At 27.6% G+C, this 13437-nt stretch overlaps 1 long non-coding RNA gene across 1 annotated transcript in view; it reads left to right on the forward strand.

Moving 5' to 3' along the window:
* LOC142324418 (uncharacterized) overlaps positions 1-8164 on the forward strand; it is a 31035-nt gene extending 22871 nt beyond the window's left edge. Inside the window, exon 3 of the long non-coding RNA XR_012756280.1 lies at positions 8103-8164. This is a non-coding gene — a long non-coding RNA (uncharacterized LOC142324418). The remainder of the gene's footprint in view (positions 1-8102) is intronic.
* Positions 8165-13437: the final 5273 nt, after the last annotated feature.

The following is a 13437-nucleotide window of genomic DNA, read 5'->3' on the forward strand; positions in this document are numbered from 1 at the left end:
GAATATATTTAATAATTTTAAGAAGAGTCTACCTGCATTTAAAAAAAAAAATTAGTTAATAGAAAATGCAATTTTCTATTAAGTAATGCAATTTTTTTTTTATTTAAGTAAAAAATATTATTTTTTATTAAAGAAATTATTAAACTCACATTTTAAAAGTTTTCTTCAACATATTCAAGTTTCCCTTTTTTTCTTCCTCCTTTATGTTTATTTTACTTAATATGTCTTTTCTGATCTCTTTTTGAATCTTTTGAAGTTATGTTCAGCTATAGCGGCATGATTAATATCATTTATTATTAGCCCTTGCGCTATAGTTAAAAGCTAATCCCATAATTTTGTAATACTTACTGTAGTAATCCAGGATTTTCCCTATATCATCAAAATTGAAACTTATCATATGGCTCGTAACTGTAGTTTTTAAACCTATAAATATGGTCTTTGGAGCCATTGCCAAAAAACTCTGTTGAAAACTCTCATTGAGATTTTGGTTACGAATGCTGAGGAATTTTTTCAGAAGTTTTCATCATTTCTATCAAATATTGTTTAAGATTTGATAATATTCATTACACCTTGAGGTATGAATTTGTATCGGTGTAATTTTCATGATTCTTTAAAATATTTATACCCTGAGTTTGTTACTTCTGGGGTACAGGCCTTTTGGTGGATTGTCATCGATGAACAATCTGTGAAAAAATGCCCATATTGTTTTTCTCATAGCTTAAAGACTATATACATATTCTTTTAATGACATTTCAATTGTATAACTACAATAGATTTATAGTTTAACTCATAAGTCTATTTTTTACCACCGAGAACTCTTCCATCTTTAAGAAATATTTTATTTATTTTTCTTTTAATTCCTTCAACCTAACACCCCTCATTTTCTAAATTCAGTCTATATAGAAATTCACTATAACAATTTCATTCCCATACAGTTTACTTTAAAGCAATTTTATACATCTTTTACAATCAGTAAGATTTAGAATATTTTGCCACAAAAAAAATTCTATTTTTTTCTGCTGTACACACATGCACAAAAAATTTCAAAGCATTTCTCATTGTCAGTTTTTTAAAAAGTAAAGTATCATTTTAAAGAAAGAATTCCCAGTAATTTTTTTTTTTAAATAATTAAATATAAAAAAATAAATAAAGGTTTTTCTAATAACATGATTATTTGATACAAAAAATAATAAAGTTACAATCATCACTGTACGTTTCTTTTATTTCACAGCATATATTTTCGTATTAATCCCTTAATAAATATGCATGTAATACCATCATCATTCCTGACTGGTGTGTATACTAAATTGTTGTGAGATGACAATGGTACTTAGTAGGATCTTTTTTTTACAGGTCTGTCTGGAAAACAAATATAGATGATGCTTATTACGAGAATGCATTAATAAGGTCTGAAGTTATAGGATCCTCATATAAATTAAATTTTGTATAATTTAAAGATTTAGATTATTTACAGTGTTAAAACTGCTGAAAAGTGACGCAGTAAGTATCCATATAAAATAAAAATATGTGGCTAGAATTGAATGGGTTTGGCTGAAGCATATCTGATAACAGAGTTGCTTCAGTAAATTCATAACAGCAGTGATTTTATTATAAAATCATCTAATAAAAATATTTTTTAGAGTTGTCAAATATAATAATTAAAATAGTATATAAAAAAGTGCAAAATTTATGTCATCCAAGAATTATGTATAATTTTAAAAGTTTTATATAATTATTTTATAAAACAAATCCTGTGCTTTATTAACAATGTTATGCTCTACTCACCCCTTACTACTCACAGATTAAAGTTTCATTCTTTTTATTTTACTAAAAAACAAGATTCCAATTTTTTACACGCCATTTACCTGCAATAACATTTTTCACACGTGAATTTATATTTTTAAAAAAAATAAATACACAAACAATGAATAAATGTTATAGTTTTTAGATTATTATAAAAACAGGTTTTCAGTTTTTCTTCTTAGTTTTATTGTTTGCATGTCGAAACAAAGATAAAGAAATTCTAAACTCTAATAAAAAATTTCAATTAAAAAGATCCCTTTTAGCATGCCAGAAGGTGGAGGTAGATTTCACCGGTGCTAAGTAGGTGATAAAAAAGATTTCCACCTAAAGTTAAGAAAAACTTCAAAATTTACTCAATATGTCAATGGTTGCATGTGAAAAAAAGTTTCGCATGTTTAGCATACGACAAGCCTCATCTTCTTATAATTCCAGCAACATTTTGGTGATCCCTTGTCGTAAGGGTTGGTCATTTTACAAATTGTTACAGACAAAAGTTTTAGGTAATGTTCCTTAAAAATAACTCATCCCAAAATCAATTTAAACGGATTTGATACTGTGCCTATTAAGCGAGGTATGATTCTTTTTTGTCTTTGAAACCCCTTGGGCCAATGGTTGGTGATATAAAAAAAAATTTACTTAGATAAGTTTTAGGGCCTTATCCAAAGAATAGTAGGAACTTTAAATGAAGTCAATATTTTACTTAATAAGAAAGTTATAAGTTATTTTTTTGTAAAAGCCCCTCCATTTCCACCCCGATGGTCTGATTTTGGCCATTACCAAACACATCCTAGATTTTGGGATGAGTTATTTTTAAGGCACAATTGGAAAGTTACCGGCACAAAATTACAGCAGTTATAGAGTCCACAAGAAAGTGAAATATATATAAACTTGTACATATAAACTTTTGAGCTGACACTAGTTTTGGGGTCTGGAGGATAGCTTTCTTATGAAATCTACCTAAAAATAAAATCAGCTAATTAATTTAAATTCAAATATAGTTCAAAATTAGAAGTGTTTTAGTATTCACTACTTATCAGGGCTTGGGAGGTGATAAATAAAAAAATTGTATTTTTTTAGTTATTTTACAATTTAACATATTTGAAGGGATAATACTAATGTATACAGTAACTTAATGAAAAATGCTGTAAATAGAACAATAATTTAAGTGGAATAAAAAGATGATTTTTTTTTTTATATTTTAATGAAATTGTCCATATGTAATTTTATGCAATTCCCTTAGATTAAAAACAATTAATATTACTTTTCTAAACAGTTATTTTATAATTTTATGATAATCAGGTTTCTATATCATAATCAATTTTGATTATGTACCATTTGATATATGTTTGAAATGAAAAAAATAAATAGATCTGTTTACATCAGGATATCAGACTTTGAAAATAAACCAAAATGTTATATAACAAAAACATGGTATTTAAAAGCATCTAGGCCCTTATGCAATTCCTAGAGAGAGAATATAATTCTAGAATAATTCTGCAGCAGGTAGAACAAACTTTTCACTATGAAACTGAAGTGACAAAGTGACTGGTACCAGTTTTAAAAGTAGTTAACCAGGTAGAAAAAGTGAACAATAAAAGCCGGTGGGTTGACAAAGAAGATGATCAACATAGCAGAATGACTCAAGTTAACATTACACATAGGCTGTGAGTATTCATGCTGGTTTATTCATTCTTGGCTTATTGACAATACATCAATTTTTACCACTCCTAAGGAAACAGTGTTAAATATCTATACTCTGCATGGTAATTTTAGTTAATGCTATAGATATGAAAATATATTAACATTGCACTGGGTAAAATTTCTTGAACTAGTATTTTTTCAAGGTTTTTTTATAATAAAATAAACATGCATTCATTTAAATTTGTTCACAAGCCGTCTAATTTAAATCAAAATCTACATGTTAAATTACATTTCACACTCATTTTAGGTTAATAAATAAAAATATATCTAAATCATTTTTCTGATGACAAGATTCTTTTAAAATATATTCTAGATTTTTATCAATGTGTTTTTATGAGTAACAATTATAATGAATTACCTAATATAGTATTTTATAACTGATGATGAAAACATGGACCCCACAAATTCTCATTTAAGTTGGTCAATCTATATTACGCTTCTTATGCGATGTGTATATACATGATTTTTGTTAATCTATATGAATGAAAAGCTCTTTATATAAACTGGTAAAACTTTCAAGCTCGCTATTTTGTTGTTAATGATTTTGTGTTAATAATTAATTGCAGTACACTAAAATGTACCTTTAATAAAATGTATGTTAATGTGTATGTATGTATATAATAAATGGTGGAAGAGAACCTAAACTTAATTTGAAAAGAATAAGCAAACATAATAAAAAAATAATCCGTAATGGATTAACATATAAATAAAATCTTTAAAAACCAATCTTTTTTAATTCAATCTAGCAAAAATTCAAACATTTACTAAAATGATCAATAGATTTTTTTCTCCTACTTATTAGGCAGTTCATATATATAAGCTTTTTGCACAAGGAGAAAAAATGGAGTAAATGTTGACCGATGAAAAGTGCCAAATCCAAGCTCAGAATTGGAATTGTTAACTGTTATACAACTTTTAAGTGTTATAACCATAATAGGTGTAGGTAATTTGACATGGGTTACAAGCCACTCTCCAAAACGATGCAGTCATTCTCAAGAACAACAAGACCCTATTGTACAAGGCTTACTAGGAAAGTGAGGATTACAGTGGTTTCCAAACAGTATTAAAAACCCACCAAAATATAACTGATATTTAACCCTACAAGCACACCTACCCTCTGTTTTACCACTTGGGCACTAGTGTGTAATAAACATAATTACTCTCCAAGTAAGTAACTCGACTGATATTTTTGATACATTAGGTATTTTATATGTGTCACAGTCACAATGAAACAATGGAAGAGATAATGTAAAGAAACAGTTTAATGTACCTATTTGTTGTGAAACAGTGTGCTATGGAATGGAAAATCAGTTGAAATATGTTTAGTAAAGTCTTGTAATATCATATCATTTTTTATTTTATATTAACATTAGATGATTCGCAGTTTTTTAAATGTAGGAAAAATAATATTCAAGTAATATATTTTTTTAAATTCAACTGCGGTTACTGATTACCAATAATTCCTACAAAAAAATTTTTATTTTCAGATAGCCAATTCATAATAATTTTTTTACTAATTTAATGTTTGTTATATTTTCATGATTATTTTTGTAAAATATATATTTTTTTGAACTTTCATGACTATTTTTCAAGCATATCATTATAATGAAACCCAACAACACACAAATCTGAAGTCTATTTTTCCTGTATTATTATTATTTGATATTCCATTAGATGATTTTCAAAAATGTTTGATGTTTTGGTTTGGAGAAACCGGTTTACCTTCTACAATTTTATTTTCTTCAAATAATTTTATAAGCCCAATGTACTTAATTGGCATGAGTTTGGTGATAATGAAAACTGATACAGCCATTCTGGAGTAAATTTATAAATCAAAATATAAACAGATCTGCTACACAAAACCTTCCTCCTCCTGCAACGGCAGGGACAAAAGTATATTTAACTTTTTTTTTTTTTAGTACAATTATTATAAAATTTCATCGGGAGAATTGGCTGTTTCCTAATCAATTGTTTTTCAAAGTAAATATATGAAAGCTAAAACCCAATAGATTGAGAATTTTTGAGAGGGATTATGTGTGAGAAAAAGAGAGCTCAAACAATTTAGTATGATGCATTAAGAATAAAAATACTTTAGAATACTTTACTGAGACATAATGTAAAAAGTTCTTCAAATATATATAAAACAGCTAAAAATTGCAGAATAATTCATTGAATGATTTCATTAGTATTAGAGAACATTCATGAAGTCACATAACCAAAACCTATATAGAAATGCATAGTGGTAGTCGTAGGGAGGGGAATGAAAATGCCATTCACTTAAATTGTGGTCTACTAATATTCATTTACAGGTCTATGTATAAACTTTTGGGCTCAAAACTCTCCAAAACTACTAGACTAAATATTAATTTTTATAGTAAAAAAATTTTACTTTTAATTTTAATTTAATTCTAATTTTAATTTTTATAGTAATTTTAATTTCATTGAAATTTAGATATGCTATAGTAGTGTATCTAAATTTGCGCATTTGAAAGGATGATAGATTAATTGAGTTGTTCTTGAGTTATACGTAAGGGTAAAAAAATTTGAGCGAGGCTAGTTATAATCATAGTTCGTTATGATGCTGCAAGTTGGAACTTGAAAATAGAATAAAATAACAAAAAGTTGGTGTTTTGTTCAGAATTGCACAAGATTTTTTAAAAATTCTAAATAATTTATATATACAGATTCTTACATTATATGACTTTTTAGAAAATTTATTTGGCATATTTTTGTTATATAATTTGTGTTTTAGAATTCTAACAAATGGGGTACACTTATCTACAATACACTGATTGAACATTACCTACAGATCTGGTATAAATTAAGCGATACAATGAATCGATTACAATATGAACAGAAAATTATGAGGTTACTTGAATCACCTGATTCCAATTGTGATAAACATGACACTATCTGTTTTATATTTCCCAATCTTGTTTTCTATCACCGCTATTTGTCACTGTCACCAAACTAAACTTAGATATCTTAATATTCTTTTCCTTTCTGCTTTTCCTATGTCCATATTCACAATTATAAGTGCTACTACTTTCTACAATAATAATTTCAAGAATCTCTTTCTAATTCATAGATATATATTTGACGCAGGCTTCTTTTTTTCATAAATGCTGTCTTTTCTTGTTCCAGTCTGCTTTTGATTTCTACTTCATTTTGGACTTCTTTTTAATTTTGCTTCATAAGTAGTAAGATTCTATGAGTTTGTATATTATATTCTGTTTTAATGTTTAATTTATTATCCTCCTTTCTGTCATATTTCATTATTTTTATTTTACTCTTATTTATCCTTAGCCTGAATTTCTCCCCTAGCAGTAATAAATCCATGCCATTCAGGCTTGTAACTCACCTTGGTTTTTGCCAAAAAAAAATTGTGAATTTTAACATAACTTTTTCCTCCTCAATTTTCATCTTTAATTCCTGAATTGTGTCTTCTAATTGTGTCTTGAATTGTGTCTTCTAATTGTGTCCGTGAATTGTGTCTTCTCTAGAATTGTTTAGTCCCCCAGAACTTTACAAATTTTGTCCATTTCTTTGGCATGAATATTTTTCAAAACATGCTTACAATGTTAACCAAACAGTTTACTTTATCGGTCATTCTACCAGAAGTGCTTGTTCACTCGCTCCCTTTTGAACCAGGACTTGCTTTTAGCCTCATCTTCTATTCTTATAACATGCTACCTGATTTTTGCTTAGTTTATATATGTTTTATTTCCCTATATTTCAATCCAATTTTCTTAAAAATATTAAACATTTTGTTCAAATCTGTATTATCAAATGCCTTCTCAAGCTCTATAAATATAATGCAGATAGCTTTATTTGTTTAAGCCTGTCTTCTAAAGTTAGCCTGATGGCCAGAATGGCCTCTCTTGAACCCATACTCTTTCTCAAAATGAACTGTCTTCAAATACATTTTCTAACACACATTCTATTTACCTTAAACTATCCAAGTAAGCATTTTCAATGAATGGCACATTGAATTGATGGAGTAATTCTGAAATCAATTTCTATGTAAGTTTACAGCAGGCATTCATCTGCAATCATAGGTTGATGAATTCATGAATTTGTTACATACAAAAACTAACTATGTAAAGCTGACAGAAGAAAGTAATTTCATTAACCTTGATCAATGGACTGAATTAAAATAAAATAACTGTGAATCATTAGAAAGAGAGCTATGAAATTGGAATCGTATTATATTATGAAATAATGCACTGCTTTATATTACATAGCTAAATTCAATGTGAGCTGGCAGACACATTTGTGTTACTGAAAATTCAAACAAGATAAGAGAAAAATAAAATTATTGTTTTTTATGTACATGAAATTTGTTTCAGTCATCAGTATTGTAAAATTAGCTCCCAAATGTATCTTCAAGTTATATGTTTTAAAACTATTAGTTTTAACTTTGTAATTTCATTTTTTATATTCTCTCATACTTTTCAAAACATGGTCGTAGCATTAACCGAACAGGTTAGTCTATCGGTCATTCTGCCATTTTTATAGATCCTTATTTTAAATTAAATACAAAACAGAATTTCATATTGTTTTTTTCATTAAAGCTTGATTATTTTTGGTATTTTTAGAAAAAGAACGGTTACTATCACCGCTTGAAGTTGTAGATGCTGTATGCAGCTGGAAATCAGTGAAAATTAGTGATGTTAGATCATATTTAAATAGTATATTACAAAGTGAATTGAAGACAGCTGATCATGAACAAGCACTTATTGAAAAATATACACAAGAAACTGCCAGAATTAGAGATGTTATAAAAAGTTTACAGAACTCGTATGTATTTAATTTTTTATTTTTACTTTGGTGTGGTGTTCAGTTTAAAACTTTTGTTATGTTTTCTTTATGTTTGTCCAAAATGAACCTCTTCGATTTATTTATTATTAGAAAAAATGTATGAATCTTGAAATGTAATGTAATAACCTGATATTGTTGCATAACAAATACATTTATTTGCTGAAGGCATTATCCTTCAGATATTAGTGATTCAGGCTGTAAATTCAGTTTGGTAAAAATTGGCTTCAGCCTTAGATAATTATTATTCTATTTTAATAATTTTAAGTAGTTATTAACTTCTAATTAAATACTAGATATTTTTCATTTTAAGTGTCATATTGTGCCAATATATATTTTAACGTAATAAAGATTCACTTTATTTAATGAGATATGGTAATTCTGTTTATGCAGTTAACTAGCTGCTCGATGAAACACTTTCTCATAAATGGAAGAACTAAAGATTTTAAAAATTATATTTATAAGTGGAAATTGAATTATTGTATTTTATCACTATTATAACTTTAAAAAAAATTGTTAACTAATAATGAGTAGTATTGTGTTGCTAGTAAGGAAGTCAATGTTGAATTGAACAGTTGTAGCTTGAAGAATCTGTCCAGAATTGTTTTGTAGTTATTCTTTTCCTTTCTACAATAGTTACTTGATAACATTTGTTTCATCTGAACTGGTTTTAAATCCAGTGCACGGCAGGAAAATCATCATCTATTATTTAATTTAATCTTATTATATCAATGTATACCAAATGGTAAAAACATTTTTGCTTACAAATTTGAAATTGGAACAGAGTTTAACTTCATTTTGAAGTTAAAAAAAAAATATAAAACTAATTTTATAACATATTATTAATATTAATGAATTTCCATTGAACAGCAACAGTTTGATTTATGATACCTTTGTTGTCACACCTTCATTATTCCATAAAAGTAAGTATAAAATGATAAAGTGTTATAATATTTTCTTAACTGAAGAACTTGTTTGTATTATTTGTGTAGTGCTAATCATATTTAGCGTATTGTAGTGTTGTTTTTAAAAATATAACAGAAAAATTTGATCAGTAAAGTTAATTACTACTTATTTGTATATTGCAAAATAGAATAATTTAATAATATATAATGTATAATTATTAATATAATCATAATTATTATATACTACATAATTATATATATAATTATAATATATAGGGTGTCCAGGCTAAAGATACCCAACATTTGGCAAGTCCTCATCAGGGTCTGATGAAATCAGATCTTTGCAGTGGTTTGTCTGTGTTTTTGAAAGTAATATGTATGCATATAGAAGCATTCTAAAGAAGTTAGCGAAAATGCAAAATATTGTTTAACGAAACTTGGAGGCGAAATTTATTTTGAATGTGTTACTGTTACTTTATTATCAAAATGAAGTTTGAAATGTTAGAATCAATATATGTGCATATGATGCAAGACGATTGATTACAAATCAACAGCTATTTAATGAGTTGTAGTTAAGGTGCTTATGAGGCTTAATATTTATGAAAGGGTCGGATAAAACATTGAATTACAATATTTACTAGTTCTAGAGTTAATTTTACACTAAGTATGAAAATGATCTTTTATATCTGTTATACTGAAAAATTAGATATAAGTTTTTATATAATTAAGTAAAATTAATAAGTTTTCCAGTTATTTAGTAAAATGTTACATTATAGTTTCACGTAAATGTAATTTATTTCTGTTTATTTTAACAGACCAGTCACATTTCAAGGATCTCGATGCAAAGCTTGCAAAAATCAGCTTGAACTTCCATCTGTTCATTTCTTATGTCAGCATTCCTTTCATCAACAGTAAGTGATTATTATTTAAATGAATTCTGTTGGTATTAAAAAATGACATATTTGGCTTTGTATTCTAGTGTTATATTCCTTATTTGAGCATATTATATAAATAGAGGGTATATAACAAACAAAGGATGAATATAAAACATCTGTTCAGCTGCAGATAACATTAATTTTTGATGTTATATAAGTATGATATTGTATTGATATGAACAGTGTTCTTTAATGATTGGACCATGACTGTAGTTTATATTTGCATAAAATAATTTCATTACAATTCTTTTGCCAAGTGGCTAACCAAAGTAAAATGTGGTATGCCATCAGACCAAGATTATATTTTGTATATGAGCATTTTAATTAATATGTTCCTTCCTTGTGAAGTACCATCATATATTTGTTTTCCATACGTAATGTGTGGGACTTGTAACGTAATCTAATTTCTTCCCATACAAAAACCCTGTTGTTGCAAAATAATTTTTTATCAATATCAGATTTTAGATGGAATTTCATTAAGATTTGGACTTATAAATCCTACTTGGTTATAAATTCATTTTTGTGAAATGTAAGAAGCAACTTCATAAAATTAATATTCTTAAACATGATCATTAAAAGATTTTTTTTATAAAACTAGATATGTAATAATGTAATATTACTAGATAATGTAATATTAATTTTTTTAAGATATTTTAAAAGATAAAAAAGCTATTATTTTAGCTAACTTTGTTCTTAAAACTAAACAATTAATTGTACAATATATTCTCATTTTCAATTAAAAATAATTTCTTTATAAGCAACAACTGACTTTAATCTCTGAATATATATATATATATATATATATATATATATATATATATATATATATATATATATATATATATATAATACATTATTATATATTTATTATTACATTTATTTATTTATATTTATTATTCATTCACATAAATATTATTTTTTCAAACATTATAAAACCACTACACCAGATAATTATTAACAAATAAATATTTAAATCCACCAGATGCAGTTCAATAAAATGTAAGAACATTCACCTATCTGTCTGTAGCACTTTCAGAGCTTTAACTCTATCATCAGGAGACCAATTTTAATAAGTACACATTATAAAAAAAAAATATTTAGTTACAGATATTTTTATTTTTTAAAACCACAATATACCATATTTATTCGAACACACTTTTTTCTTAGAATTTGAGAGAAAAAAATAAGGGTGCGGGGTTTACTTGAAACATAGCCTTTGCCCAGGATAATTTATGTAAACGTTTTCTTAGAAGTACCTAAATTCAATCACATAAATATAGTTACATTAGGCTTTCGTTTATCAATACCGGATGCCGCTTATACAGAATACATCCTTAATTATTAACATCCTGTTCATATTATCGGTAGGAACAAAGTTACAGTATTTTTATAAAACTGATTCATTCTGTATAGGCTGCATCCAGTTCTAATAACACTACAGATACAGTATCAGTTACTCATCGTTGTCTTGTCTATTCGCCATAGGCATTGTACTGTTTGTGTATGTGGACGGTTATGTGCATTTTATCTATTTAGTTTATCTTGTAAAGTTTAATACAGTGATTTATTTTAATTACGGCATAAAAATGAGTACAAAAGGACAGCGTCTACAATCGTTTACAGTAAATGAAAAACTGCGCGTTATACAAGAGGCTGAAAAAATTGGCAGGAAGAAAATTTGATATAGATGAAAGCTGCATTTGAGACAGGCACAGAAAAACTTCTGGAAGAAGAAACAACTTCTGGTGAAAGACACTGGTAATAAAAGGGCTTTTCGTGGCTTAAAACCAAAATACACAGACAGAGAAAAAATTGTATGACTGTTATGGAAAAAAGGAAATGCGGTTATGCTGTCATGACAGAAATATGTCAATCATATACTCGTGAAATCACTAAATCATTGAATAAAGTTGATTTTAAAGCAAGCCATGGATGGATAACATGATTTTTTGCACTAAATAATTTGTTGATAAGATGAAACGACCATTTCTCAACGACTTCCAGATGCTTATGAACAAAAAATATTACATTTTCACAAATACATAATAAATCTTAGAAAAGATAAAGGCTATTTGCCTTTTCAAATAGTAAACGCTGATCAAACCCCCGTTTATTTTGAAATGCCATTTGACAAAAAAGGTGAAAAAAGCGTTACGATTTGCACTGGTGGTAATGAAAAACAAAGGTGTAGTGTTATGCTTTGCATTACTTCTGATGGATCAAAATTACCTTCGTACATTGTTTTTAGAAGAAAAACTCTTCCTACCGTACAGATAAATGGAGTTATTATCAGAGCACAGGAATCAGGTTGGATGGACGAAACCTTAATTTTTGATTGGATCAGGTGTGTATGGCAAAGTGATCAGGAGGTTTACTTAATAAAAAAAATACCAGTATGCTAGTAATGGATAGTTATCGGGGGCATATGACTGATAAAGTGAAAGACATTTTAAAAAAGGGTATGACAGACCAAGTAATATTTCCAGGCGGATTGACATCTCTATTGCAACCACTAGATGTCTGCATTAATAAACCATTCAAATCTGCATTAAAACAACTCTACAGTAAATGGATGGCTGATGAAAATTTCTTTTTCACGCCTACAGGAAGAATCGAACGCCCAGATTTTAACCAGATTTGTGTTTGGATAAAAGATGCTTGGGAAGGTATTTCCACGGAATTAGTAAGGAAAAGTTTTAAAAAATGCGAAATATCTAATGAACTTGATGGTAGTGAAGACGATCACCTTTGGCAGAGCGACGCAGAGACTACTGGTAAGTCTTCTACAGACATTGACAATGACAGTGATAATCAAAAATAAAATCCCATATTAAAAAGTGTATTGAAATGATCCTTTTCAACGTGATGCTTTCTTTTCGTTTTACTGGCCTTTCTTTTTCCTGTTTAGCCTCCGGTAACTACCGTTTAGATAATTCTTCAGAGGATGAATGAGGATGATATGTATGAGTGTAAATGAAGTGTAGTCTTCTACATTCTCAGTTCGACCATTCCTGAGATGTGTGGTTAATTGAAACCCAACCACCAAAGAACACCGGTATCCACAATCTAGTATTCAAATCCATGTAAAAATATCTGGCTTTACTAGGACTTGAACGCTGTAACTCTCGACTTCCAAATCAGCTGATTTGGGAATATGCGTTAACCACTAGACCAACCCGGTGGGTTTGTTTTACTGGCCTACTGATTCTGAACTAAATTACTTATGGTAATTAATTATTAATGTAATATTAATATTGTAATTTAAATGAATGAAT

The sequence above is a fragment of the Lycorma delicatula genome, chromosome 5 (assembly GCF_047948215.1).
Source record: "Lycorma delicatula isolate Av1 chromosome 5, ASM4794821v1, whole genome shotgun sequence".
NCBI classification, from domain to species: Eukaryota; Metazoa; Arthropoda; class Insecta; order Hemiptera; family Fulgoridae; genus Lycorma; species Lycorma delicatula.